The sequence below is a fragment of the Sus scrofa genome, chromosome 4 (genome assembly GCF_000003025.6).
Source record: "Sus scrofa isolate TJ Tabasco breed Duroc chromosome 4, Sscrofa11.1, whole genome shotgun sequence".
Classification (NCBI taxonomy): domain Eukaryota; kingdom Metazoa; phylum Chordata; class Mammalia; order Artiodactyla; family Suidae; genus Sus; species Sus scrofa.
Window position 1 is genome coordinate 55,450,549 of NC_010446.5, and position 27,329 is coordinate 55,477,877.

The following is a 27,329-nucleotide window of genomic DNA, read 5'->3' on the forward strand; positions in this document are numbered from 1 at the left end:
AGTTAAATTGGCTTTTGTGGGCTGGCCCTCCGCGCCCTAAAAATCTCTTAGAGTAAACAGTGGTTTTGAAAGGACAATGAACTCTGGTGACAAACAAGTTCAACCACACAGCTTGAGGTTCACAAAACCCTGGGCGGGAGACTTCCTGTATCTCCCCGAGAGGGAGCAGGACGCCGCGCCCGGGTCCGCCCCGCACCCCCACCCAGCCCCGCCCGGCTCGCCCCCTCCCCGCCCCGCCCTCCTCGGTGACGTGCCGCAGCGGGCCGGGCTCATGCGCACTCGCGCCCGGCGCCCCGCACCGCTGCACCGCCTCGGCGCTTGTCATTCTCCGCGGCGCCGAGGCGAGTGCCGACTGCGGTGCCTGTCCGCCAGCTTGTTCGCTCGCTCGCCCGCCGGCGCGCGGGCTGTGTGACGGATCGCTGGGGAACGGGCTGGCAGCTCTACCCCCTGCAACAGCTCTTCGGTTTTTTCCTTGACCGCCTTCCTTGTTGAGTCGCGATTCCCTGGGAGCAGGAGACACGCACCAGGGGCTCGGAGCGCCGCACTCCAGGGCTGGGGCAGCTGCAGCGCTCGGGACTGCGCGGCCGGGTGCAGCCTCTGTCGCTGTCGCCGCCGCCGCGCGGTGCGCCTTGGCGAGTGTTGGGCTCCGGGCATCTCGGAGCCCAGGCAGCTGGTGCAGAGCGCCAGCGCCTCTCCCCGCACTGGCCGCCGCCGGGGCAGTGCGGAGCCAGCCAGGCTGTGCACAGCCGGAGCGCGGGTCCCCCCGAAGAAGGCTCCCTATCGCCTGCGTCCCAGTAAGTTGACTGTAGTTTCTGAAGTTGGAGAGCGCCGTGGGAAGGGGAGGTTCGCTTTTACTATCTTCACGCCGTGGGAAGCCGGGGGTGGCCCCTCTTGTTAGCAGGGTTCCAGCTTGGGGAGTTCAGGGTGCGAAGCCGTGGACAGAGCGCGCGGGGAGAGGCAGCGGTGCAGCGCGGGCTGGCTCCAGCCTTTGCTGAACGTGCCAGTTGGAAATGTGCTGTGAGAGGACAGGTGCTCCGAGGGCATTTCGCCTGCTGCTGATTGCACATTCCGACCCCATTGAATGTGTGTGTGTGTGTGTGTGTGTGTGTGTGTGTGAGAGAGAGAGCGTGCGGGGTGGGGGGGGGCGGTTCTTGTCACCTCCATCCCAGGTCCCCAGGGGAGTGACTCCAGTAATATTCCTGGGTGCATTCGCTCTTTGGGGATGGGAGCTAAGTCATTCCTTCTCAGGCTTCCAGGCTTCCAGGCTTCCAGGCTTCCCGGCTTCCCGCGCACATCCCACTTTACTCTTCCCCCTAGGCAGAAGTTGCCACCGTTTCCGTAATTGGAGCCCAATCCTTCAAGGAAAAACAACTTATATATCAACCCAGACTTTTGCGCCATAAGGCAGATAAAATGAGAAATCGGCGCAGTGTATGTGATTTCATACACTGTAAGGATGTGGGCAAGTCTCAAAGCAGTGGAATTGAGATGATGACACTTGGGTCTCACCCTGACTGTCCTGCACCTCTTATGTAAGCCTCTCGGCAGGATAACTGTGACTCTCTGCAGTGGCTGCAGCTGTGGCTCTTCATTCCATTTGTTTAAAGTCCAGCTTGAATGTATTTAATGAAAATGCTGACATGATATAGCGCCCTGTAGTCTGAAACAGAGTGCACTCTTCGGATTGGAGTGTCTTCTCCTAATAGGGAGCGTTCGAGGAAAAACCCAGTATATTTTTCAAGGCAGCTCCAGGAATTAGACACATAAATCATGTTTTAAAATAGCAGGCATTGTGCAGGGAGCTTGCAGAGGACCCTTTGAACACATCCCTTTTGTTTTAGAAAAAGTGGAAATTGTTCATACCAGGCAGTTGTTGAGTCTGAAAGTTAAGTGTTCTGATGGGCTTAATTATCTTAATAAACAAAGAGCATGATTTATAGGTAGCTGCCCTGGCCTTCTTTGAAGGATAGAATTCTTTAACCTTTCTCTCTCATCTGTCCCCCAGAGATTTCTTTTAAGCAGAACAATAGATTATCATCACTGATGTTTAATATTGGAGTTGATTAAATTTGTACAAGGAATACTTTGAAATACCACGAGGTACTGCTGTGACTGTTAAGACAGAGAATATTAGAAATAAGGAGACTTCAGGTTTTTTTTGGTATGGAAGTCATTAGTTTAACAAAACAAATAACATTAAGACTGGCCTAATATATCTTTTTAAAAATTTGGACTTGTAATAAACGTTGAAACCAAAAACTCAGGGTTGTGTTTTAGTGTAAGGTTTATTTACGTAATCTCGACAAAAAGAAGCACATTTATTTATGGTATTCTAGCACATGGAACAAGATGAACTAGTTAGAGGCACCTCATTTAAAAACATATCATCGTTTTTTAAGGAAGTCTAAGAAAATACACAAAATGTTATTTCAAAAGTTGCAAAGTTAGTCAACACATTATAATTGATGAGAGCATCTGCTGCTTATCTCTAGAAGGGATTATATCTGAGCATGGAAGCTGAAACAAGTGGACCCCCATATGCACTCCTTCATCATGGTTCTGAGGACAGACTGGGGAGCCATGCCGATGGCTCTGGTGCCATCTGTTTGAATCTGGACAAGTTACTTAAACTTTGTGCCTCAGTGTCTTCATCTGTAAAATGAGGCTAATGGTACCTCCATCACTGGCTTGTGGTGAGGATTGAGTTCATAGAGGTAATGCCACTGAACCAGTGTCTGGCTTATTAAACTGGGTAAAAATGATCACTGTTAAGAAAGGAAGAGTGTCTTTGGATCCTGCAGCCATCAAATGGTTGCTGAAGAAGGCTAACAGAAGCAGTTCATATGTTTAATAGGAGAGCAGGTACATTTATTCAACACCTCCTGGTAATGCAGACACCAGCTGGCATCTGACTTACTCTCCCTTTTAATTCCTCACCGAGGTAGGTGGCTTCATGGCCACTCTGGAGATGAGGAAACTGGAGCTCAGCAAGATCAAATAGGAGAAATCGCAGCTCAAATTTTAACCCAGGTCTGTCTCTTTCCAATCCTGTCCTTTTTGGCCCAAGTTGAGGACTTGCGCAGTGCTTTTTCCATCTCTTCTCCTTTCATCCTCATAATAACATAATTAAATATGTGCATCCTTATCTTGAACTTACAGATGAGGAAATTTGCGTTGAGCAGTAAAGAATGCAAAGTGCTTAACTCACAGCAGAGTTCTCCATGACTTGGAGGGATTATTATTGTCATAATTAGCACGGGGTAGAGGTGCCAGCAGGTGGAGTTTTCTTCTTTGGTTTGAGGTGGATTTCATTGCTAAGTACTTCCCTATTTATCGATTCAGAGAAAAAGAAAATGGGATGTTACAGGTCCCCCTGGAGGACCGCAGTCCCAGGTGTGTTTCCTGGCTGCAGATCTAGCTGTGGCGTCCCCACGGCCTGGCGAACCGCAGGCAGGTCATTGATCCACAGTTACTGTCATCTCTGGGCGTGTTCGGTCGCAGCTGGGCAGAGAGAGAGAGAGGCCTGGCACTTTGCTACACGTTGTACTGTATGTTCAGAAATGGAAGTAATTTCTCTTTCATAGTAGAGAAGCGGGCTTCCTTTCGGCCTTAGTACCAGTGTGGTGGGGAGGCAGTTTCAGGGGTCCTGTGTGAGCAGTACAGTTGACCCTCCATATTCTCAGGTTCCACATCATCTGTGGATTCAGCTAACTGTGGATTGAAAATATTTTTTAAAAATTCCAGGAGTTCCCGTCGTGGCGCAGTGGTTAACGAATCCGACTAGGAACCATGAGGTTGCGGGTTCGGTCCCTGCCCTTGCTCAGTGGGTTAACGATCCGGCGTTGCCGTGAGCTGTGGTGTAGGTTGCAGACGCGGCTCGGATCCCGCGTTGCTGTGGCTCTGGCGTAGGCCGGTGGCTACAGCTCCGATTCAACCCCTAGCCTGGGAACCTCCATATGCCGCGGGAGCGGCCCAAAGAAATAGCAACAACAACAACAAAAGACAAAAGACAAAAAGACAAAAAAAAAAAAAAAAAATTCCAGAAAGTTCCAAAAAGCAAAACTCGAATTTGCTTTACTCTAGCAGCTGTATACCTTGCATGTGCATTCTCTATACTATTCACATGGCACTTACGTAGCAATAATAGGTATTTTAAGTAATCTAGAGACGGTTTAAAGTATGTGGGAAAATGTACTTAAAGTTTATATGAAAATACAATGCTGCTTTTTTTTTTAGCTTTTTAGGGCCACACCCGCAGCATATGGAAGTTGCAGGCTAGGGGTTGAATCAGAGCTACAGCTGCTGGCCTACACCAGCACCACAGCAACGCAGGATTCTTAACCCACTGAGTGAGGCCAGGGATCGAACCCACAACCTCATGGTTCCTAGTCGGATTTGTTAACCACTGTGCCACAACAGGAACTCCTACAATGCTATTTTATGTGGGAAACTTGAGTATCCACTGGTATGTGTGGATTGTAGTTTGTTAAGTGTGGTCCACAGCCTGTAAACTTTTCACTTGATGTCCAGAAGTTGGGGATGATTTAAAGGCTAGTTTTTTGGTGTGGCTTTCTTAGGTTGTCATCTGGATACTACTTAGTATTTTGGCCCTTGGTAACTATTTACTCTATATTCTTGATATGAAAGTCTAGTTGCTGTAAAGGGCACATAGGCCACAAACTGCTTAGAGATTGATTTAATATTTAATTAAACCTCTTTGCTAATGTGTTCTACCACTGAAAGCTGCCTCAAGACAGATGTTCTAAGTTGGCTTTTTTTTTTTTTAACTTTTTTAAAATGATTTTTATTTCTTCCATTATAGCTGATTTACAGAGTTCTGTCAATTTTCTACTGTACAGCAAGGTGACCCAGTCACACATAAATTATGCATTCTTTTTCTCACATTATCCTCCAGCATGCTCCATCACAAGTGACTAGATATAGTTCCCAGTGCTCTACAGCAGGATCTCATTGTTTATCCATTCCAAAGGCAATATTTGTATCTATTAAACCCCAAATTCCTAGTCCATGCCACTCCCTCCCCCTCCCCCTTGGCAACCACAAGTCTGTTCTCCATGTCCATGAGTTTCTTTTCTGTGGAAAGGGTCATTTGGCTTTTGTTTTTTTTAAGTCAGAACTCTCTGTACAGCAAAGTGACTATCGTTGATGATACTATATTGCATATGTGAAAGCTGCTAAGATAGTAGATCTTAAAAGTTCTCATCACAAGAAAACAAGCACTTATAACTATGTGTGATGACGGATGTTATCTAGACTCATCCTGGTGATCATTTTGCCATGTGTGCAAGTGTTGATTTAATGTTATATGTCCATTATTTCTCAATTTAAAAAATAAAAATAAGGAGTTCCTGCTGTGGGGCAGTGGGTTAAGAATTTGATTGCAGTGGCTTGGGTTGCTGTAGAGGTACAGGTTTGATCTCTGGCCTGGCTCAGTGGGCTGAAGGACCTGGCATTGCCCCAGCTGTGGTATAGGTCGCAGCTGTGGCCTAGATTCAACCCTTAGCCCGGGAACTTTCATATGTTGCAGGTGTAACCATAAAAAATAATAATAATAATAATAAAAATGAGATCAAAAGTCTCTGGGCATGAACTTCTAGGAGGGCGTCAAAAAAGAGGCTCTGCCATCAACAGAGTGTTTCCACGTCTCTCTGAAATATCTTCTACTTCAGTTTTAGTCCTTCTTATCAGTTTTAGTCCTTCAGATACTCCCTTTTACTCTATCTAATGCTTTTACTTACATTTCAGATGCTCCTCTGTTCTGGCTTATTCTATAGTAAAAGTCTTCCTCAGTCACTTTTGTAACTCCAGCTGGGTCCATAATTTGCTTTTAACTAATCTTTTAGAATTTACATAGTTCTTTTTTATTTCCTTTCTGAGTTAACTACATATTGGCTTATCTGTACCACCCTTAAATTTCCAAATAACTTTACTCTAACATCCAGCTTTCTCTCACTGTCAGGAGATCCATGTACAAGAAACAGAAGTTCATTTTCTCTCCTTCCTTTTTTTTTTTTTTTTTGGTCTTTTTAGGACCACACTCGTGACATATGAAAGTTCCCAGGCTAGGAGTCCAATCAGAGCTGCAGCTGCCAGCCTATGCCAGAGCCACAGCAACGTGGGATCCAAGTCATGTCTGTGACCTACACCACAGCTCATGGCAACGCCAGGTCCTTAATCTACTGAGCAAGGCCGGGGATCGAACCCACATTCTCTTGGATTCTAGTTGGGTTTGTTACCACTGAGCCATGACAGGAACTCCAGAAGCTCATTTTTATACGGGCAAAACAAATGGAGACCATTTACTCTCCCCAGTCATCTCTGCTGTTTTGAATCCTCTTCCTTTTGGGCTTGAGGAGTCAGGGGCCAGTTGCATTTCTCATGCATCCAAGAGAAGTAATGTCGGAGAGTTATATAGCCTTGGTTCTGTAAGCAAGCAGCTTATGGGCAGCATGGCACACAGTCCCTCAAGGCCGAACATGAGGGTGAGGGGTGGGTGTGAGGAAAGACAGCTCTGAACATAATGAACCTGCCCCATCCTTACTGGCCGTGCCTTCTGGATAAGAATTGGAATGAATAGTTAACACAGAGCCCTTACCGGGCCCTGCCCTGCCAGAGACTTGTCCAAACTCACGGGTGAGTTTCAGAGGCAAGAGCAGGGCCCAGGAGTCTGAGGCCTAGCATTCTACTGCATCCAATTTTGGAGCCTTCGTGATAATTCAGCTATGGAGCATGGATATCCTCCACTGTGCTTCTCAAGGTCATCGGATACTGTCTCCCTCTGTGCCCACAGTGACCCTGGGATAGAGCCAAGGGGGCGGTGGGAAGGTGTGTGCCCATCGTCTTGCCCATGGCCAGCTAACATTGACTGCCCAGAAAGCGTCATCTCCAAATCTTTGTGGTTAATGAGCTTAAGCTTAGTTCATGCAATGAGCTCAAAAAAGAAACCCACATGTTTCGCATTGTGAAATAGGAAGCATAAAGCCTTCCACTGATAAAGGGACGCAGTGGAGAGGCATGCGAACTTTATCTGTGTCTGGTGTCCCAGACGTGTGTCATTCTCATCAAAGAAGTGTAGTGACCTGAGATTTTTCTCAGGAGATTTTTTTTTTTTTTAGGACCACATCTGTGGCATGTAGAAGTTCCAAGGCTAAGGGTCCAGTCAGAGCTGCAGCTGCCAGCCTACGCCATAGCCACAGCAACATGAGATCTGAGCCGAAACTGCAACCTATACCACAGCTTACGGCAACACCAGATCCTTCACCCACTGAGTGGGAGCAGGAATTGATCCCACATCCTCATGGATACTAGTTGGGTTCATTACCGCTAAGCCACAGATGGGAACTCCCTCGGGTGATTTTTTAAAAATTAAATCAGAAATGATTTAATCAGTAGTGACCATTATTACAGCGTGTCGTATCATTCCCTGTGAGACTATGGTCTTTAAAGTAAATGACCCAGTCATACTTACATATATATTCTTTTTCTCATATTATCTTCCATCATGTTCTACCCCAAAAGATTGGATATAGTTTTCTATGCAATAGGACCTCATTGCTTATCCATTCTCACTGTAATAGTTTGCATCTATAACCCCAGACTCTTAACCCATCCCACTCCCTTTGCTGTACACAGAAATTGGCACAACGTTGTAAATCAGCCATACTTTAATTTAAAAAAAAGGAATGAAAAAAATAAATGAATACCTGTGTCTAACAGATAAGGTGCAAGCATGTTGTCTCTGAAGAACCTTGTGTCACATCTTCTGTGTCTGTGCTTTAGTCCCTCTAACGCCACTCCAAGTGCAGAGGGAAAAGGCAGAATTGAAAACCATGTAATGTACGTAATATTTTCAGGACCCTTTCCCTGAGCCCCACCCCCTCTGTTTTTTCATGATTTCACACTGGAGCCAACATTTGTTGCAGGATCTCTGTATTTGCAGCTGCCCTTTTAAAAGGAGCCCTTTTCCCAAATAAAAGAATTTTTAAAAACCCATAAAAAGTTCTTCATATCCCTTGGGTTTGAGTTATTACTTTTGTTATTGCCATTGTTATAATATTTTGGCATAATGTATTGCTATCTCATCCACTCCCCCACCTTGGTTTTATGGGACTGTATAATTTTCCAGCCTGTGAGTGATTAAAAACTTGTGAAAAACTTAATCTTCTAAGTGTGGATTTTATGGCAGAAGACAGGGAAATTTGGCCTGAGAGGGGGGCCTTTACCAACCTAAAGAATACTTGAAACCCTACAAACCTTATGGAGTAGGCTCGTTTTTAAAAAACATATTTTAGGAGTTCCCTGGTGGCTCAGTGTGTTAAGGACCTAGAGTTGTCCTTGCTGTGGCACAGGTTTCATCTGTATGCCTTGGATGTGGCCTAAAAAAGGGTGTTTTAATTTATCAGCAGGAGATTTGTACCTTTCTCTTCGATTTTATAGGACCCAGTCCCCACACAGCATATGCGTTCATTAATTTTTATTTTTTGGTCTTTTCCAGGGCTGCACCTGTGGCATATGGAGGTTCCCAGGCTAGGGGTCTAATTGGAGCTGTTGGGCCTATGCCAGAGCCACAGCAATGCAGGATCCGACCCATGTCTGCCAGCTACACTACCAGCAACGCCAGATGCTTAACCCACTGAACGAGGCCAGGGATCAAACCTACATCCTCATGGTTCCTAGTCGGATTTGTTAACCACTGAGCCACGACGGGAACTCCATGTATTCATTTATAAATGATCAACTTCAATTGCTTTTCTTAAAGTATGAGCATCAGCATTGCTGCATCTGTCATTTTCATCTTCAGGGAGCCCCAGGGTCACAAATGGAAGCCATTCTGTGAATTTGTTCTCTGAGGAATGAAGGGTGTTCAGATAGGTCCTTGGCTTCAGATCTTGCTGTTATTTGTGACTCAGTCATTGCTGTTAATGTTGCTCTGCTCACTCTGGCTTTTGCCCCCACCCGTACTCAATCCTCCATCACCACCGTTGTAGTTGAACCTGCTGAAGCTGTTGGGAAACTTTCATGCTAAAGCAGCTCAAGTTATAGGTCAGAGGCAATAAAACCACATGAGGCAATGTTTGTGTTTTTTTCCCCGAACAGTAAAGAAGCCAGTCTGTGACATGCTACACACAGAAACACCACAACTTCTGTATTCAGCACTTGGGAATTGCAACCAGAGTGGCCTTATTATTTTTTTTCCCTGACACCTTCTAAAGGGAGCTTCGAGCCTCTCATTCACACATAATCAAGCACAGGCAGCTTGGCGGTGTTTGAGTCAAATTTAGTTGGAGTGGTATTTACTCATGTATGCATTCGGCAGATCTGTGTTGATATACCAGGCATATTATTGGGTGGCAAAACCTCAGATCTGAGAAGATGCCTTTCAGTCTCCTTCAAGAACCTCAGTCTTGGGAGGGGAAAGATGCTTAACAGCAGTCGTAACCAGTGCATAAAAGATGCTGGACTCCATCAGTGGTACCTAATCCCAGGAGACGACGTTAGGGCTTGGAAGCAGGGCTGGAGCTGAGTCTGGGAGATGACTTTCCCATAGGAAGCAGGATTGGATCTGGAAGCGCAAGTTGGAGTGGGCCAGGCAGCTGAGGATGGGAGTGGGCTGGCCAAAATCATTCTGAGCAGAGGGACCAGGGAGAACAGTGCAGTGAAAGCACTGACTGAGGAAGGCAGCCTGTCTGTGAAATAGCTGGTTTTTTTCTGGAGGCTGGTGCACATCAAGGACAGTAGGTGAGGCTGGAAATGGAGAGTGGAGACTGGAGCCACTTTAGGCCATATTTGGGCCAGATGAACTTGATCTCTTCAGCCTTGTTCTTTTTTTCTTTATAGCTGCACCCAAGGCCTATGGAAGTTCCCGGGCCAGGGATTGAATCCAAGTCACAGCTGCAGATCCTTTACCCCACTGCACTGGGCTGGGAATTGAACTCACACCTCCACATCGACCTGAGCCCCTGCAGTGGGGTTCTTAACCCACTGCACCACAGCGGGAACTCCCAGCTTGTTCTTTTAGAATGATCACTCTGAGTATGTTGTTGAGAATGGATGGAGTACAAGGTTGGGGTGTCAAAAAGAGAAATTGTGTAAAAAAGCCATTAAATCCTCATGTGGATTGATGGTCTGAACTTAGACTGATAAGGGGGTGGGGGGACAGGAAAGGAGAGGGGAAGCAGAGAGAGGAGGGTGACTTAGGAATGACTCCCTGGTCTAGGTTTCTGTGTTGGGTGATTCAAAGGACTGAGGTGCTCTTGGTCACCATAGTGAGTACCAAGGATGGTGCAGTTTGCAGGGGAAGATGATGAATTCGGGTGTGGACTTGTGTAACGTGAGACACCAGAAGGTCATCCAGGGCTTGAGGTTTAATGGACAGTTGCACAAGCCTGTGGTTCTGGAATTCCAGACAGAGGCTGAGCTGGAAGTGCAGATTTGCAAGTCTTCCGTGTATTTGAAGCACTTGTGGTGGTTGTGATCTGCCTGGGAGAGTACATGAATGAAAAAAAGAGATGAAGGCCAAGGCAGCAGGCAGAGGAACAGGGGATGGGGTAGTATGATTAAGTGGGGGAAGGTTTTGACAAGTGCGAGGACCCAAAGTGGCAGAAGCCAGAGGCAAAGCAGAATGAGGTGCTTGATGAGATGGGAGCCAGGTGACAAAAGGAATGAGATAGAAAGACAAGGCAGGAGTTCCCATCGTGGCTTAGCAGAAACAAATCCGACTAGTATCCAGGAGGATGCAGGTTCAATCTCTGGCCTTGCTCAGTGGGTTAAGGATCTGTTATTGCTATGAGTTGTGATGTAGGTTGAAGACAAGGCTCAGATCCTGTGTTTGCTGTGGCTGTGGTGTAGACCGGCAGCTGCAGCTCCAATTCAGCCTCTAGCCTGGGAAGTTTCGTATACTGCAGGTGCAGCCCTAAAAAAGACAAAAAATAAAAAATAGAAAAGTTAGCAAAGGGACAGGTCTGACTCTTAGGTTGCTTGTATTTATGCAGGTACAGTGGCTTTCAGTGCCTGTGAATAAGTGTTAAGAACTACTTTGTGGGAGGTGGATGGGGAGGGGGATTAAAGGAAAGAAATAAGAAATAAAGTCATGAATAAAGTGTGATACCTGATCTCAAGCTGCTTGTAGGTTAGAATTGCCCCCCCCCCCTTTTTTAAGGGCTGCACCTGCAGCATATGGAAGTTCCCAGACTAGGGGTAGAATCAGAGCTGGAGCTGCCGGCCTACACCACAGCCACATCAACTCCAGATCCAAGCCTGTCTGCGACCTACACCACAGGTCACTGCAATGCTGGATCCTTAACCCACCGAGTGAGGCCTGGGGTCAAACCCACATCCTCATGGATACCAGTCAGGTTCGTTACCACTGAGCCCAGTGGGAATTCCTAGAATTGCCATTTCTTGTTTTTCTTTTCCATTCATTTTTCTCCTCTATTGACAGCAGGATGCAGGCACTTGGGAAAGTGGGAAAAATGAAAGAAACACTTTCTTGTCTCATTGTACCCATGAGTGAGCATACCAAAAGGGACAATGATAATGGCACGTAATTTGACAGTTTACAAAAACTAAGCTTTTACATGGCCACAGCATCTCTGGAGGGTTTGGAACTTTGAACCAATCTTTTTGTAGTTCTTAATGAGCCCTTTGACTAATTGGTTTATTTGAAATACATTAAGTACAGTTTCCTGTAATTTTCACGTGTCTTATAAAAACAGGCATCATTAAGTTATAGACAGGCTGGTTATTGGGGGCATGATGGAAATAATTACTGTGTGTTTTGGTTACTATCATCCATTTCAGTCCTTTCTCGTTCTGTCCTTTAGTTTTGATCTAAAAGTGGAATTATTCCCCTAGGAGAGATGCGGGAACTGAGTTGCAGGGTTCAGGTGACTCTGTGGAGATAACACAGCTAGAACATGGCAGAGCTCCTAGGACCCAAACAAGGTGTCTGACTTCAAATTCTGGCTGCTTACCACTCCATCGTGTTGCCTGTGTCCTCTGGAATAGCTACTAAAGAAACCCTAAGGGGTGGCATATTTCAGAGATTTTTAAAAAAAAAATTGTATTCATTTGCTCAAAGCACCAATAGTGGAAACTGTGTTGGCCGCAGTCTCTGTATTTGATGGGCCACAGGTCCTTTATGTAAATGCATGCAATTAAGTCAGACTGCAGAAAGCTTTTATCACAAATGAACATCTTTTTCTTTCATTATCTTCAAAGCTTTAAAAAAAAATCTGAGTTATAAAATAAAAGGATTCAACAGTTTAAACTGTGAAATTATTGTGGTGAAACTTGCTATCTGTGACACAATGGAACTTTGTTTTTCAGTTGTTGCAACGGCTGTTGGATGTGAGAAGCAGTCTCTGTGTACATGTATCTACGTGTATATGTGAAATAGGTCAGTCAAATTAAGTTTAAGCTATTGGTTTTTCTTTTATTGTATCACTCCCGAATTCTCCAAATACAGTTAGGTGAAGTGGCTTGCATTCTTGCCAAAGCAACTATTATGTTCCCCTTTTAATGCCAAAGTTTTAAAGCATTTGTCTTTCTCTTGAGCAGTATAAAATGATGCAGAATAAATCAAAGGGCTTATTTTAGTTTTACAACTTGCCTTTGGCTCCTGGTATTCTAAAATCATGATTTACCTAATTTTGCTGCAGTTAAGCAAATATTAACTATTAATGTACGGAGTGTTAGAATCATGAAATGTACATGGAATTTTATGGCTGTTTGAAAAGTTTATGGTGCTCATGTTTTATTTTCATAAAACATATCTATGAGCCTTGCTAACTGGTAATTTCCAGAGGAAAGCAATTTCTAGCAAGTAGCAAAATGTTGGTACCAGTGCTTATCCTTAAATCTCAATTTCAAGCTTCATGGTGCCAATTTTACATTTTAGCTTTAGTAAAAAAAATCGAGTCTAAAAGGGCTTATGCATGTGTGACATTTGGTGGGTTGGTCTTTTGTTACTGGTGCTGATTTTTTAAAATAACCATACGCTTATACATTTTTTCCAAGTCTATACAAATGCTAGGCAACTATCTTCTTTCTGGTAATTTATCATTACACATGGTATATTGTAGTAGCCTAGTCCATCATAGTTGGGAAATTACAATATAGGCATAAGAGAATTTAAATAACAATATAAAATAATATGGTATCTTATATGTGATTTTATTGCATTTTATATTTATAATAGTATGTAAGGAATTTCAAATGAAGTAAAATGAAAATTAATTTGGCCATTTCATGCCTCATGTGTCCCAGTTTTATCCAAATGCAAAAACGATAATCCAGGGCACAGAGTTAGTATCCTTTTGAGGCGTTTTGACACTACTGTATTTAATACTCACCAACAAGATGAATAATTAAGCTACATTTTTCTACTAATCTTTACATATGTCTATATTTTAATATTGTGTACAAGGGGTTTTTGTTTTCTAAAAAGTGTTAAGTTTTCTTTACCTCTTTTTTCTTCCCATTGAATTTTATTCAGATTTTTTATGTCAGTGTATACCTGACATGATAGAGCATGTCTAAATTAGTAATCTAATTTGACTACCGTAATTATGTGGACAGCTATGGCTTGATTGAATACAGGGCTTTTGCATATTGTGTACATTTTTTTTTCTTAGCGGATTTAGGAATTCTGTGCTTAATATTTCAGCTTCTTAAACATGCTTCTGGTTACCAATAGGCACACAGAGAAAAATATGTCTTTTCATAAGCATGATTTTAAAAGATGTGCTTCTTTCTAGATGTTAGGAATTGACACATTAAGTATTTACTGTAGGTTTTTCCTATATGCAACAGAATGATAAACACAAAAGTGGCTGAAATCAACAATGATGTCTTTTTTTTTTTTTTTTTAGGGCCTCACCTGCAGCATATGGAAGTTCCCTGGCTAGGAGTCGAATTGGAGCTGCAGCTGCCAACCTACACCACAGACACAGCAACATGGGATCCAAGTCGTGTCTGTGACCTACACCACAGCTCACGGTAACACCAGATCCTTGACTCATTGAGGGAGGCCAGGGATCAAACTCCCATCCTCATGGATACTAGTCAGGCTTGTTACCTCTGAGCCACAGCAGGAACTTTCAACAGTGTCATTTATAGTGCCTACATCATTAGCATTGAGGTTAGGAACATTCTCCTTTATTTTCCTAAAAAAAAAGTAAAGATGCTGTGTAATGAAGTATTATGAATCTTGATAAATATTTCAATATATCCACATAATTAGTGTTAATAATATTTTTCTTTGCTTTATTAAATAATAGTCACTTTGCCCAAAATGTACATCTTGAACTTTTTTAGTTTTTTTTTTGGGGGGGGGTCTTTTTTTTTCAGGGCCACACTAGCAGCGTATGTAAGTTCCCAGGCTAGGGGTCGAATTGGAGCTGTAGCTGCCAGCCTACCAAAGCCAGAGCAACACCAGATCCTTAACCCACTGAACAAGGCCAGGGATCGAACCTGCATCCTCATGGATACTAGTCAGGTTCCTTAACTACTGAGCCATGACAGGAACTCCTTGAACTTTTAATATCACCTTGAAATGCCCACTATCTCCAAAGTAGGAGTTGAAACTGAAAACTTTGTTGTCTCGTTAAAAGCATACAGTATGGATAACAGCTTTGCAGATTTTGTGCCAGAAGAGGATTTTGCCTGGAGGAGAATTGCTAAACACTGTGGTTGTTGAGAAAAATAGAACACTGAAGCATTAAACTTACACTTAATTTAATGGTTTTCACCACCACAGTTCTTAACCTTTCCACCTGGCAGAGTGATTTACTAATAGCAGCTGGTCAGGATCTGAATTATTATAGATCTTTTCTCTTAATAAATATTCGAGCATTTTCAAAATTGTTCTCCTAGATAAAATTCACAGTAAACAGCCCAGTGCTGGCAGGGAACATGCTGCTTTTCTACTGTTTTACAGCCATAGGCCGTTTGACACTTAGACCCTTCTCTTATGGATTTTCCCAGCTCCACGTATCCTGAAAACTGTCAGCCTTGGATCAGAACAAGGCCTTTTGTCTCTCCACATGTTACAAGGAGAGTAAAAAAGAACTTCTTGGGAGTTCCCATCGTGGCTCAGTGGTTAACGAATCTGACTAGCATCCATGAGGTTGCAGGTTCGATCGCTGGCCTCTCTCAGTGGGTTAAGGATTTGGCGTTGCTATGAGCTGTGGTGTAGGTTGCAGGCACAGCTCAGATCCCAGGTTGCTGTGGCTGTGACACGTAGGCTGACAGCTACAGCTCTGATTTGACCCCTAGACTGGGAACCTCTATATACTTTTTAAGTGCAGCCCTAAAAAGACCAAAAAAAAAAAAAAAAAAAGAATTTCTTTTCTTCTCCCCATAATATGCCAAGGACCGTGGTCAGAGAACCATCATTTGCTAGTCATAGGCTTTTTCTTTCTTGATGTTCCCCTGGCTTTGGGAAGTGATAACATAAAAAGCGCTGTTGAAACATGAACACATTAGATGGGTGTGATCTGTCTTACATTCTTCCTGTTTAGAGCTGTGGTTCTCAACCAAGGATGACTTTGCTGCCCAGAGGACACTTAGCAATGTCTGAAGGCATTTTTGGTTGTCATGGCCATTGGAGGGTGAGGAGGGGGGTGCCAGGGCTATTGTTAGCATCTGGTGAACAACTAGAAGCCAAGGATGCTGTTACACATCCTACAGTACCCAGAACAGCCCTCCGAAAGGAAGAATTATTGAGGCCAAAATACCAATAGTGCTGAAGTTGAGAAACCCTGATCTAGAAAGTTGGGAATGTCTTTTGAATTTGCTTTCTATTATTCAAGTAAATGGGGTCAATGGTCCTGGGGAAGAGATCCTTGCATTCAATATAATCATATATTGAATACCTACTAGGTCTAAAAATACATTGAAAACATTGTCCCAGCCCTTGGGAGTTTCCATTGTCTTTGCAAAATGAATAGTAAACAGAATCCTGCTGTTTGAGGTAATGCATGTGCTAATTAGAAAGGCCTACATGGCATATTAATATAGAAATAATCTTGGTTTCATTTGCTAAATCTAGGGGAATACCTGGAAGAACTCATCTTCTCTGTCTGGACGTAAAATTCATTATTCGGGAGCAATTTTCTCTTTTTCCCTCAATAATCAGACATGGGTTCCATTTACTGCACTCGTCTCCCCCTATTTGAACTGATATTCATTTGAAACATCAAGAAAGAAGATGAGATGTTGGCATAAAATGTTACTTTAGAAATTTTTAAGATACAGGTTTTTTCACATCTTCATTGATGTATAATCTACACACCACAAAAGTCTCCCATTTTAAGTGTACAATTCACAGATTTGTAGTAAACTTGTAGAGTTATAGTACTATCATTGTAGTTCAGTTTTAGAACTTTTTCATCACCCCTAAAAGATTCCTCGTGTCCTTTTGTGGTCATTCCATGTTCAGTGCAGCCCCAGGCAAGCACTAATCTTTCTGTCTTTTTCTCTTTTCTGTCTCCATAGATCTGCCTCTTAGCAAATCTCTAGACATTTTATTTGGAATATTAATTTTTATAAATATAATATCACATACATGGAATCTTAAAAAAGGATACAATGAACTATGTACAGAATAGAAATAGATCTACAGACTTTGAAAACAACTTAACGGTTACCAAAGGGGATAGGTAGGGGATGGGTGGGATGGACTTGGGGTCTGGGATTGGTGTGTGCACACTGAGGTATATGAAATGACTGCCCCATGGGGACCTGCTCTATAGCACAGAGAACTCTACCCAATATCCTGTGATAATCTATATGGGAAAAGAATCTGAGAAAGAAAGAGTGTGTATATATTTATAACTGAATCACCTTTGTTGTACAGCAGAAATTATCACAACATTGTAAATCAACTGTACTTCAATAAAACTTTTAAAAAGAGAAAAAAATGTAACTTGAAATCTTGAAGAGCAGCATCATATTTATGTTTTTCCTATTGCCTGTACCATATGCATGCCACAGTGTAAGATTGGGTATACTCCAGGGATGGAACTAGAGACTCTCATTCTAAGTGAAGTAAGTCAGAAAGAGAAAGACAAATACCATGTGATATCACTTATATCTGGAATCTAATATATGGCACAAATGAACCTTTCCACAGAAAAGAAACTCATGGACATGGAGAACAGACTTGTGGTTGCCATGGGGGATGGGGAGGGAGTGGGATGGACTGGGAGTCTGAGGTTAGTAGATGCAAACTATTGCCTTTAGACTAGATAAGCAATGAGATCCTGCTGTATAGCACTGGAACTATATGTAGTCACTTATGATGGAGCATGATAATGTGAGAAAAAAAATGTATATATGTAGGTGTGACTGGGTCACCTTGCTGTACAGTAGAAAATTGACAGAACACTGTAAACCAGCTATAATGGAAAAAAATAAAAATCATTATTAAAAAAAAATTAGGTACACTCAGTATCAGAAGTCCTAGACTAAGGCACTGAGAAACATGGCAGAGGAAAAGCTAAGCACACTGCGACAGGAAAGCATACGTGGTGTGTCTGTTTTTCAGCTTTGTCCTGTTTTGTTACCTGTGAATCCATCTACTAAAATAATGTTACAGAAATCATTGCAAAGCTGAGGTCAGGTAAATACCTGTATGATGTGGGAAAACTATACAAGGGTTCCATCTGGAGACCTCAGCTGTCTAGGGAGTTGTATCCAGGTCATCTGTTCCTTAGCCAGACTCTTTGGGGCCAGGTGTCTTTTAGAATCCAGCTTTTAGAAGGGGAATGCTGTTTGCATGCTGTAAGTTATGTCATACTCCAATGGGATTCCAGAAACACGGTCATTTCTGGAGCAAAGTAGATGAATATGCACATGTAGTTAGACAGAAAAAGTCCCATCAGCTCAAGTCAGGGTTTGGAACAAATTTGTTTGGTTGCTTAATGAAGAGATTCTGTTTTCACAAAGTTTTGCATTTTAGAATCGTGGATGGGTGTTTATGAACCTGTCCCATTGTATCCCAATACTATACTTCAAAGAATCGTCCATCCTCTTTCCAGCACCGCCATCTCCTCTGCCACACACATGCTTCATACAGCTTAGCCTTGGGTATACTTGTCTTTCTTTCACATCATTAACTTTCCATCAGACTTGACAAAATGCCAGGTTAGCTGTTCACTTTTGGTGGATGAAGGCCAGGTATGGATGGATTATGGCCAGCCAGACCTGCCTTCCCTTCGGGGTTGTGCTTCCCCTCCTGCTATAGGCTTGGATTGGGGCCACATCTATCTAGTCCAGCCCCCCAGGCCCAGGGCCCTGGATAATGAAGATAGTTTGGGTTGGGGTCAAAAGTATGTCCTTGAAGAAAAATTCTTAGGCAGCAATGGTAGATGTCATTGTAGCTAACCCTAAACTCCTGCTTGGTAACCCTCATACCCATCACAAAATCTTGCACAATGAGACCGAACAGCTGCAGGAAGAGATAAAAACGAGGGCAAGGAATCCACTAGAGTCACGTCTCTGGAGATAAAGATAGTTAGAATTCAAGAAAGATAGACATGAAGAGCATGACATGGGCTCACGACTTAGAAGGAGGATATCCGTCCAAAGTAAGATATTTCAGGCTTATTCCAAATTGTTAAAAATCCTGCATAATCATCTTATATAATTTGCTAATGGTATTGAGCAGAGCTTGTTCATCTTTTAATCACAAATTTAACATCTCCGTTAATTTCCAGATTCCAGTGGTGGGTACTCAGAAAATCGCAACTGGGTGGCAGTGGGGTTTAGCTGGTCTTCCATGGCACTTCTAGGGAGGTGTGGATGTGAATTAAGTACCTAGATCAGTGTGTAAATTTCCTTTTGTTGCATGTGAGCAGGCACGCCTTTACAGCAGCTTTGCTTAGGCAGAACATATTTCAGACTGGGGACCCATTTAGATCAAGGAGACCCAATTTCTGCAAATTAGAAAAAAAGAGAAGAGTGTGGTGTTGCACTGGCATGAGAGAAAAATAGCACATGCTTAAGGGCAGCCAAAAATTTTGCCTTCTGAAGGCTCTAATCATCAGCAAGGCAGTAATAAGTTCTTAAAGATCAGTGTGACCCAAAGCTCAGCCTAGTGAAGGAGGTAGTCACTACAGATGTTTATTTTTTTATTTTTTATTTTTTAATTTTTTGCTTTTTTAGGGCTGCACTCACGGCATATGAAGGTTTCCAGGCTAGGGGTTGAATTGGAGCTACAGCTACTGGCCTACACCACAGCCACAGCAATGCAGGATCCAAGACACGTCTGCGACCTACGCTACAGCTCACGGCAACGCTGGATCCTTAACCCTCGGAGCAAGGCCAGGGATTGAACTCGCATCCTCATGGATACTAGTCAGATTCGTTTTTGCTGCTCCACAACAGGAACTCCCTGTGGATGTTTTAATAGGCACTCAGGAACATGCTATTCTTTGCTACCTCTTTTTTTTTTTTTTTTTTTTTTTTTTTGAGTTCTGATCTGCTTACGAGTGACACCAAAACTTATGTCTGAAGGGGAAACCATCAGATGAAAAGGCGTTGAATCCTTGACACGTGAAAGTACACACCCCACCTTTGCTAGCCAAGACCTCGTTCTTGGGGTGTCTTGGTTTACATACACCTCCTACTCCAGCTTCAGATGGCAGTTTCTCTGCAGGTCTTACAACCTCTTCCCAAGATTCGTTTTCTCTCTTATCTCCCAACTTGCGATAGTTCGACATGCCCTGTCTTGGTTCCGCCAGGATCAGTTCGCCTTCTCTTGCCAGGCATCTTCCTTGAATTGTCAGACATTTCTTCTTGTTACCACACTTCCTGTCCTCGGAGGGCTGAACCGCAGCACGCAGGGGGCCCACACCTTGTTACTGCTGCCCTTTCATTCTCATTTAAATACAACCCCCGCCTTGCGCTGCAGAGTTGGTGATGCTGCCCGCCTCCTCTGTTGTTGGGATGGACCATCTGATCCACCCTCTCTTCGTCTCTTGCCCTCTTTCTCCCCAGCTGCCCTGAGAGCAGCAGTTCTCCACGCTGACTGCAAAGAGCATTGCTTGCAGAGGATTAATACATAGTGACGCCAGCGCCCACTCCCAGTCTTTGGAATTAACATCCTGAGGGGCTCTCAACCTGGTGGTTCTTGAAACCTCCCCCAGGTGACATGGCCATCACATCACTGTGAACCACCAGTGTAGAGGGTGCAACACCTGTCTGTTGTTATCAGTAATAAGCCATTGGAGAAGGAAGAGCAGGAAGGTTTGAGAAAAGGATGGGAAGAGAGTAAATAAACAGCAACCCTTCCTCATGCCTCAGGGGCATGGGTGGGTTTTGCTTTGTTTGGTTTTGCCTTATTTAGCGATCTTTTTTTTCTTTTTCTTTTCCTTCTCGCATATGGAAATTCCCAGGCTAAGGGTCAAATCAGAGCTGCAAGCTGCAGCTGCCAGCCTACACCACAGCCACGGCAACGCCAGATCTAAGCCGCATCTGTGACCCATACTGCAGCTTGCAGTAACGAGGGATCCTTAACCCATTCAGCAAGAAAGGCCAGGGATTGAACTGGAATCCTCACTGAGTGTCAGGTCCTTAACCTGCTGAACCACAGTGGGAACTCCTAGCAAACTTTTTAAAACAAAGTTGACTTGCACTGTTAGCTTCGGGTGTCCAGTAAAGTGAATCGATTGTATATGTACGTATATCCATTCCTTCATCAGTTCTTTCCCCACCTACACCATCACAGACTATTGAGTAGGTTTCCCCTTGCTATGCAGTAGGTCCTGTAAGTGGCACCTACACCCTCCCAGCTAGTGTGACAACTTCTCCCCCATGGCTGTGTTCTCATCAGTATATCCATGGTGGCCATGTGCCCTCCCCCCCGCCCCCTGAAGGCCAGAAACCATTTCGGGCATAGCCTGCACTTATCTTTTCAAGAGGCTGGCATGCAGGGGCCTGATTTTCTCTTCCTAACTTCTGCTTCCTGCCTTGCAACCAACTGTTTATTTTCCATGTTGCCTTTTTGTAACTCTGTAAATGGAAGCCAGGCGCCCTCCTCCCTCATCTACTCTAAGCTCCCTTGAAACTCACTCCCCACAACAGCAGGCACAGGAAAACCAATTAAAGCTCCCAAGTGGAGATTTTCCCTTGGCTTTTCCATTGTGGGAAAGATGGGTGGGCAGGATCTTTGCTGGGAAACTATTATGTAGAATATAAGTTTTCTGAATTAGGGGGAGACAGGACCCCAGCACTAAAATGGAACTGTCATCTATTCATAGTTTTCTTTGTATGCTTGAGGTACCTATGGGTCTCTGAAATCTTTCCTTGCACAATGAGTCCAGGAATTAGACAGAAATGCATTCGAATAGGCCTCTTTATAAAGCTCTTTATAAAACCTCTCCTCTGCATGTTATGTGGTCAGAATGCCTGTCCGTTTTCCGCAGAGCAGCGCACAAGCGCCTTCTCATGTGCTCTATTGTTCCACGGTTTCTAAAGGCGCCGAGAACAGTTATTCCATGAGTGGGTTTACAATACTCTCTGGACCCTACTGCTTTATTTAATTTATTTAATTTATTGTTAAGGCATAATTTGTTCCAAGGATGAAGATGATGCTTTTATTTCTGTCAGTAAATAGGAAAATTTAAGTGGTGATTTTGACATTAATAACAAATATGCACAGCTGTTTTAAGAAAAATTTTGGAAAATTCATTTGTGCAAAAAAAAGATAGAAAGAAGCAGTGCTTCTCTTTACAGACTACTATGAAGATATTGGAATGATTTTTTTTTTTTTTTTTTGACCCTGCCCATGGCATGCAGAAGTTCCTGGCTGGGGATCAAACCCACGGCAGTGACAGTGCTGAATCCTTAACCTCTAGGCCACCAGGGAACTCCAAAACACCAGCTTTCTTTAATGGGAACAGTTTACAGAAATTGTATTTCTGTAACACTTTCCCCAGAGCACAGACGTTGCAGTAAGCAAACTCTGCTCCACATGTTGGCTGGTTGCATCTGAGAAATGCAACTTGTCGGTAACCTCCTGCATTCAGTGTGAGAGCCCAGCCAAGGCTGGCAGTGCAAGCCAGTGATTAATTAATGTGTTCATCTGTTCAGCGTACGTTTACTGAGGTCTTTCTGTGTTCCGGGCACTGTGATAGGCAGAGGATAGAGCCGCAAACGAGTTATATACCTACTCTCACTTTCTAGTGGGAGGAGACAACTATATAACTAAGGGAATATCTGCAGGGTTAGGTTCTAAGCAGAGGAGTGAAATACATTCATGTTATTGGGAGTAACTGGGCAGTTAGGGAGGGCCCCCTTGAGGAGGCGACATTTAGGCTGAAATGTGAACAGAGCAAGCAGAGCTGGCTGGGACTCAGAGACCAGCCTGGACAGAGCAGCCTCAGGCAGTCAGAGGAATCCTGAAGGCCACAGAGCTGAGCCGGGGTGCTTGGAGCATGGAGCAGCCTGGCCGGGTTTGTATTTTAGGAAGAGCATTTTGGAGCACAGCAAAGGGGAACTAGAACTAGGACGAGGATGCTGGTGCCTTGGGCTGGAGCCGGGATCCTAGAATCAGGGTACCTGCTGAGAGCAGAACGAGCAGCGTGCTGACTTGATGCAAAAGCACTAATCTTGGGCTCCTCTTCTGCCCTCTGTCCTGACCAGATTGGGCCTCACAGCCTGTCAAGACCACAAGCCTTAATTCACTTCTTAAAATGCTTGTTCAGGGAATTCCTATTGTGGTGCATCAGAAATGAATCTGACTAGTATCCATAAGGATGTGGGTTCCATCTCTGGCCTCGCTCAGTGGGTTAAGGATCTGGTATTGCCATGAGCTTTGGCGTAGGTCGCACACTTGGCTTGGATCCCAAGTTGTTGTGCCTGTGGTGTAGAATAGCAGCTGTAGCTCTGATTTGACCTCCAGCCTGGGAACTTCCATATACCCTAAAAAGCAAAAAAAAAAAAAAAAAAAAAAAAAAAAAAGCTTGTTCAAAGTCCTGATTTCTAGCATGGTCTAGTGATGTGTTGGACGCAAGACTCTATTAAGCCTCTAGGTGTCTGATGCATGGATTCCACAGAGCGATTTTTAAGAAATAGTGTGTCATGGAGTTTCCATTGTGGCACTGCAGAAACAAATCTTACGAGCATCCATGAGGATGCAAGTTCAATTCCTGCCTTTGATCAGTGGGTTAAGGATCTGGAGCTGTGGCGTAGGTCATAGTCTCGCTCAGATCCCGTGTTGCTGTGGCTGTGGTCTATGCCAGCAGCTGTAGTTCCAATTTGACCCCTAGCCTGGGAACTTCCATATGCCGTGGGTGCGGTCCTAAAAAAAAAAAAAGTATGACTAAGGACTATGCTTCCTGGAGTATAGCATTGAATTCTCACAACACCCCTGTAACAGAAATGTACGCTGCCTGGGTTAGGAAACCAGGCTCAGTATGATTCAGCACCTGGCCCAAGGTCACACTGCTGGTGCATGTTATGACTAGAAAAGTAGTCGCCCTTTTTTGTAGCTAGTCCTGCCTCCATGAAGATGGAAGGAACAGCTCTGCAAAATTCCAAAATCCTTGTTGCGTGTTCATTGTCTCACGAATGAACATGACCCTTCTCCCAAATCCAGGACTCTGTACATCCCATCTTGGAACAGAACCAGAAATTTCCATTATGGCTGGCTTTTCTGGAGGAGAAGTTTAATTTTGTTTCTTCAGGGTAGGATTGTAAGTCCTGGATGGGTAGGAAATAGCCATTAGGAAGGACAGATTTGACCTTCATCGGTCTTTCTGGGTTCTCTTTTTTTGCCTTTTTTTATGTAAAAGAAGTTAAGAGGGTTAAGGGATAGCATCTTTTTAAATCATCCTTAGACCTGGAAACCCAGCCATCATGCCTCACAGAAAATTATTGTGCTTTCAGTTGCCATGAATCATTTATTTCTTAAGTGGCTCTTGAACCAAGAGTTGTGAAAAGGATGTTGAGGAGCTGGAGGAGGGTTGCTGCGTGAAAAGCACACTGATAATTAGGAATCTCATGTCAAAGCAGGCTTGAAAACACATTTACTTAAATAAATTATCTGCCTGCCCCCATCTGAACGTGTGGAGAAACTTCCAGGCTTCCAGCCATGTTTTCTTCTGCTGTTAGGTTATTGAATTTGTTGCTCTGGATTTCATTTCATAATGATGTTTAGGTTGGCCTGACTTTTAGGAAGGGAGGCATCCCATATTATCAGTTTGTTAAGGTTCCCATAACCAAATAGCACTGATAGGGTGGCTTTAAATGACAGAAATTTATACCCTCACACTTCTCAAGGCTGGAAGTCCAAAACCAGTGTGTCAGCAGGCTTGGTATCCTCTAAGCCTCTGCTTGCCTTGCACCTGGCCGTCCCCTCGCTGCCTTTTCACACTGTTGCTCCCCCCATCTCAGTGTGACACCTCTGTGTGTTGTTTTTTCCTCCTCATATAAGAACACTCAGCAGGAGTTCCTGTTGTGGCTCAGTGGAAGTGAATCTTACTAGGAACCATGAGGTTGAGGGTTCGATCCCTGGCTTCATGCAGTGGGTTAAGGATCCTGCATTGTCATAAGCTGTGGTGTAGGTTGCAGACGTGGCTCGAATCTGGTGTTGCTGTGGCTGTGGCCTAGGCAGCATATGTAGCTCCGATTAGACTCCTAGCCTGGGAATCTCCATATGCTGCGGGTTTGGCCCTAAAAAGACAAAAAGAAAAAAAAAAAAAAAGAAAGAAAAAAGAACACTCAGCAGATTAGAGGAGAACCCACCTTCACGACCTTACGTCACTCAATTACCTCTTCGAAGGCTGTATCTGCAAATACAGTCACACTCTGGGACAGTCACACTTAGGACTTCAACGTAGACATTTGAGGGAAACTCAAGTCAGTTCATAATACACCCCCCGCCCTGGGAATATACAGAGGGAAGGAGCATGAAAAAAGAGCAAGAGGGAGTTTCTGTCATGGCTCAGTGGAAATGAATCTGACCAGCATCCATGAGGATGCAGGTTCAATCCCTGGCCTCACTCAGTGTTGCCGTGAGCTGTGGTGTAGGTCCCAGATGTGGTTCAGATCCTAGGTTGCTGTGGCTGTGGTGTAGGCTAGCTGCTACAGCTCCAATTTGACCCCTGGCCTGGGAACCTCCATATGCCGTGGGTGCAGGCCAAAAAAAAAAAAAGAAAAAGAAAAAGAAAGAAAAAATCCAAGAGCAAGAAAAAATTCTCCCCAAGCCACCTGCCTCCATCCTACCCTGCTCCTCACCTCTGCTAGACCCCTGCAGCAAGAGGAGGGGAGAAATGACTCTGAGCCACAGACCAGCAGCTTTTTAAATGTCAGCCCCACCCACGCTGGACTCAGTAGGAGCTGCCTGCCTCAGGCGTGAACCCAGTTTGAATGAGCTTCCTGGAAGCTGAGAAATGGGCTCTGTCTCCTTTGAAGCCTGACTGTTAAGCTTACTGCAGGGGAGAGGTGAGCCTTTTGGTTTTCAGACTCCAACATGATTGTCTCAGGTTTTCCAAGGGGTGCATTTTTTGTTGTTTGGGGTTGAGGGGGCTGTCTCATTTCCATCATTATGGTGGGAGGTGGACTCAGGGCTACCTCTGGAGGTGCTGCATACGAGACAGGGCATCGTATTTTGAATGTGAAATGTACTCCCATCTGCTGGCATTTGTCTGTTAGCGAAAGAGGAACTTCAGCGACAATCCTGAAATGAAAAGAAAACCAAAGCTGTAACTGCACTTTAAAGAACTGCGGATTTGTAGTGAGAAGAGACTTTGGCTTTGTGATTAGAGTGAAAGCATTTTGTGTTGATTATGTCGATTGTCAGGTCTGAAAACATAGACATATATGTCCTAGAGCATATCATGTATTGCAGAATAATATTAATATACCATATGTTACATGTTGTCACCGATCTCTAGACTTTCTGACCACCCTCAGGCCTTTTAAACATTAATTGTGCTAGGTTAATGCCCTAAGCGCTAGCTGCATCCTTGCTTCTTGGCTCAGCTACTGATGCTAGGATGACTTATCTTGCTGGGGCAGCCTCAGGTAACGTGCATGATCAGGTCTGTTTTTATGCAGCTAGTTTTGATGGTGCCAAAAACATGATATGTTGTTAGCATGTTATTGTGTTCGTTTTATAGTTTGATTTGTCCAGTGAGTGTCTTGGAGGCTTCATTCATTAAACTTTAATTGAATACCAACTACTTTTCAGGCACATTAGCATATATCATAAGGCCTCAAAATTCCCACTTGGCAAGAGAAGACATCTAGTGGAAGTGCTGGCATGACTTGCCCCTGTCATGAAGTGAGGGAGTCTCTGAGTTGGGTTTTCAGGGAGATATGATAGCAGTCGTGTTCTGGGCTTCACTCGCTCTGTTGTTCTGTGATTTCTTTGTTGAAGCTCACCACCAAGCTAGTTTTGAGATCAGATAGGAATTAATGAATTGGTAAATCAGATTGTGTGTCCTTCTGACTTACATATACCATTGACTTGACTTAAGAAATAATTTGCTTCCTTGTTTTCTCTGTACGATCTTGGCTAACACATGCTGCTAAATGGTGCATTTAATTTACAAAGCAGGGAGTTCCCGTCATGGCTCAGTGGTTAAGGAACCCGACTAGCATCCATGAGGACTCGGATTCGATCCCTGGCCTCGCTCAGTGGGTTAAGGATCTGGCGTTGCCGTGAGCTGTGGTGTAGGTTGCAGATGCAGCGCGGATCCCAAGTTGCTGTGGCTGTGGCATAGGCTGGCGGCTATAGCTCTGATTCCACCCCTAGCCTAGTAGCCTCCATATGCCACGGGCGTGGCCCTAAAAGACAAAAAAAAAAAGTACAAAGCAGTTGTCAGATCAGTTCCTTGACAAGGGATAAACGTTTGGACCAAGCTAATATTGCTGAATCTGTGGAGGGACACAAACAATGTTAGTTGATTGACATTTAGAAGCCACTTTGCTCTGAGATGCAAAGATTCTAGTGGATCTGTCATATTTGACAAAGATGAAGTCGTATTCAGAATAAATATTTTTCTCTGAAGCTTCATTATAGAAAGTGATGTTATTTTAATATTCATCAATGGATTGATCTTTATTTAGATAGCTGTCCAAACTAATACTGGGAAGGTTTTTTGCATCACCTGATGACTAGGTTACGACTATTGTGGTACAACTCATTGGTAAAATTAGCCCCTCACTTTTGAAGGTTTCGTTAACCCCAGCATTTATCAAGTACTACCATGAATAGTTTATTCATATCTGTATATGCTTAACCAGATCATAGAGGAAAGGAAGTGTCTTAGTACTTCTTTTGGAATTCCCCTTGGTGC

The 27,329-nt window shown here is 43.9% G+C and overlaps 1 protein-coding gene across 3 annotated transcripts in view; it reads left to right on the top strand.

Moving 5' to 3' along the window:
• Nucleotides 276-27,329, top strand: part of PAG1 (phosphoprotein membrane anchor with glycosphingolipid microdomains 1) — a 168,403-nt gene continuing 141,349 nt past the window's right edge. Inside the window, exons 1-2 of one of the 3 annotated variants that reach the window (XM_021089174.1) lie at nt 331-794; nt 12,349-12,418. The gene's annotated coding sequence lies outside the window, so the exon portion shown is untranslated. Of the gene's footprint in view, nt 795-12,348; nt 12,419-17,363; nt 25,471-27,329 lie in introns of those variants that run through there. The other 2 variants (XM_021089173.1, XM_021089175.1) reach the window with 2 other exon arrangements.